At 34.8% G+C, this 3,440-nt stretch overlaps 1 long non-coding RNA gene across 1 annotated transcript; it reads right to left on the minus strand.

Moving 5' to 3' along the window:
• Positions 1-904: 904 nt before the first annotated feature.
• On the minus strand, positions 905-2,068 carry LOC134675093 (uncharacterized). The gene is made up of 2 exons (XR_010099694.1): positions 1,722-2,068; positions 905-1,540 (listed from the first exon to the last, which is right to left on the minus strand). It is a non-coding gene; the product is annotated as an uncharacterized LOC134675093 (long non-coding RNA).
• Positions 2,069-3,440: the final 1,372 nt, after the last annotated feature.

Here is a 3,440-nt window from a genome sequence, read left to right on the forward strand (position 1 = left end):
GAAGTATGGAACAATCACTAAATGCGTTTTACGCACTCTTATGTTGATTATGCACGGTGATACCTACAAGTACCACAACACACCCATCATGTTTACAACTTTAATTTCAAGCAGCTAGTTTGTAGGTACTCAATTAAGTAATTAGGTACATATGTAGGATTTTTAAATTTCAATTCAGGTTCGTAAGTTAAGACTTCCTTACACAAAACTTTCATCAACCTAACAACGGAGCCCGCTTGCTTGTACATAAATGAAGCCGATGAGGTGGGTAGGTACAAATGTTCAAAACAAACTATCCAACTTATTAAGTAAGCCATAGTCTTAGTAGTAATATTTAGGATCACGGTTACATGTCTAATTTCAACAATCTCTTACTATTTAGGTACCGTTTGGAACCTTCCTCGACTTCAACAAAACATACCTATGTACATGTGGCCTGTGCCCGCTGCATCGTACTGTAACAGAATGATGTAATACGTGGCTATAACAGGATCATGTCCGGCTCAAAATCATGCTTTGTATGAAATATTATCAGTCATCACCCACTAAACCATTCCGTCCCCTGACAACACCATACCACCGTGACGTGACTGGACCGAGCCGACCAACAATATTTTGAAGGAGTTATTACGCTCATGTCATAGTCTGCGTAGGTAGCATAGGTACGGTTATCATATGGTCTACCATATTGAAACTCCTCTAGATCAAACCCGTGTTCTAGATGTTTCACTTCATGTTTGACAGGGCCTGATACGATCATGCTATGATAAGTTGCTGTCAGCATTAGGTATGAAGTGGGCCTTGGGGAGCTAATTAATCATGGCTTCTAGGAGTTCTAGGTACTTACCTACCTACTTTATTTTTGTTTCTTTTCAGGTAAAAATACAGGAGAGAAAAAAAACAATATTTAAATTAATAGTATATTGCTTTGCCTTATATATTCTTGCAATATTCGACTTCTTATTATTAAACCTAATATATATTAACATCTAGAACCACTATAGAGAAATTGTAAGAATCTTCTTTATTACCCTTGAAAAGTATTTTCTCTCTTCCTTTTTCTTCGACATGCGGCGTAGGACAATTAAATATCACCCTGGAAAGAAAATTGGTTTATAAACAAGACAATAAAATATGGTCATGACTTCATCGAGGACTATGAAATAAGCTTCTCATATCAATTTGTCACATCATAAACAGTTAGGTACACAGTACACACACATGCCATCCATTATTGGCACAAGAAAAACTATATGAAACTTATTTGAGAGTTACTGTGGCAGCTTAGATAGGTACGCCATAACCATTAGCGTTATTATTAATAGTTCACTTCGTCGGTGGTGTTCTTAAAGCTAAAGCGGTTCTCACATCTTAGTTAATTTAGAAAAGCGGACAGCTCCGCGTTTGAAACCTACAAGCTTGCCTAGTGTGTTTCTTTTCCTGAATCTCCACTTCGGGTCCCGTTGGCACGTTCCTGTTAATAATATTTTCCTTTGGGTGCTGGGATATCAATCGTGTCTAGGATAATGCTGAACTTATTCTGAAAAAGAAAAACACTATTTACAACAGGAATATGAGAACAAACCCAATAATAGCAATTCCATTATTATAGTTACTTACAAAAATATTTTATTTAAAAGGTTTATTAAACAGAAATTTTTAAACAATATATATTTTAAGGAATATTATGAATATTAATTATATAAGGCTCTATTACTTACATTTTTTCATATTTTTTCCCATAATTAAATGCTGACAAAATTTGAAAGTTCTTTGACTTTGACAGGAAAAACTTAACCATCGACAAAAAACTAGATTTTTTACCACCAAAGAACGAATGATTTAGCGCATCCCTGGTTTCCGATTCAGTGTTGCCACTTGCAAATATCGATTTGTTTAGACTTTGATTTCGCCGGGTAACACTGACGAGTCGCGCCGCGACTTTGAGTTCTCTACGCGGCTGTTGCAGTCGCGGGTACAAGTTATGCTACGGAAATCGACAGATTTGACAGCCGCGGGAATGGCGACTCGAGTCGCGGTCTAAGTCGCGGATGCAAGATGTGCTAGAGGTGCTGCCCTGTTGTCAGTACAACACTACTACAGTACAACATTACTCTGTTCAGTAACCATTCACAATTTCAACAGAGTAATTAAATATATTAAGTCACTCTTTAATTACATTAATATTATTCTCTTTGGTTTGTTTTTTGTACCATCAATCTAAAAAAAATGCAATATTTAGTTCCCAAAATGGTTTCTTTACACAACACAAAAGTTCAAAAAGATTTTAGCAACACTAGAGAAAGTGCAGTTTAACCTTTTCACACATTCATTATTTTTGTGAAAAGGGATATAAGTTGTTTTTGAAAGCCAATATTTTTGTTACTTTCACATAAGTCAGGTTAATTTAAATGACAAGTTATAATTCATGACTTAAACTATCTAAACTAAAAACAAAAACCTAATTTTTTTAGAAACAATGCAGAGAAAACACGGTTTGAAACGTTTTTCGACCATACTGAAAAATTACATTTTTTGAGTTTAACCCTTTTACACTGGAGGCACAGAAATTATCTACAAAAAAGATCTGGTACACTTTCTGCTAAGACTCATATTTAAAAAGATAATACCTACATACTATAAGAGCAATACTATGACAATGACCTTCAATTGTACGGCACTTCGCCTCTAGGTTAACAGAACTATCATATGCTTTCACAGGTTCAAATTAGCCTTTAATTGTAGACTTGAACTCATTAGTCGCGACGTAATGCTTCATAGGCCGTAATGAACTCATTTCTTCGTATAAAAGTCTAAGTGGATTTTTAAACCTGTCATACTGTTAGTGATATTAAAAGACACTGGGTATATTCGGAAAAAAAATAGGTAATTCATTTGTTTGTGAGTCATAAACATAAAATAATCAGTACAGATAGAACCACTTCACTAGTGCCTGTTTATAATGAAATTCGTAAATTAAAATCTGAAGAAGAAGAAGAAAAACCAATATTGATTAATCAAGCAATCAATAAAAAACAGGAGATAATTATATCGATAGAGATAGAATAAAAGAAGTAACTCAAAATCTTGATTCGATAGTATCAATAAATATAGGTACTGATTTTTTAAATCAATAAACGTCAAACCAAACAATAAGACATTGAAGAAGTTGTGAAGCGTAAAACAACAATCAAAAGAGGAGACAGAAGAAAATAACTCTCAAAATGATGCCCTACTCGAGTGGATTGATTCTGGACAACACCAATAACTACGGTATCGTAAAGACGGAGACGGTATTTGGTTTCGTGCCTCCGAACCACACGTTTGTGAACCAAAGTTACAACGAAACTGAGCCAGTGGAATGGGTGTTCAAGCCAGGGAGCTTTGAGAGGAGGTCTTTACAAGGTATGTTCACTGATTATTTTACATTTCTAAATAAA

Source organism: Cydia fagiglandana, chromosome 21 (genome assembly GCF_963556715.1).
Source record: "Cydia fagiglandana chromosome 21, ilCydFagi1.1, whole genome shotgun sequence".
Taxonomy (NCBI): domain Eukaryota; kingdom Metazoa; phylum Arthropoda; class Insecta; order Lepidoptera; family Tortricidae; genus Cydia; species Cydia fagiglandana.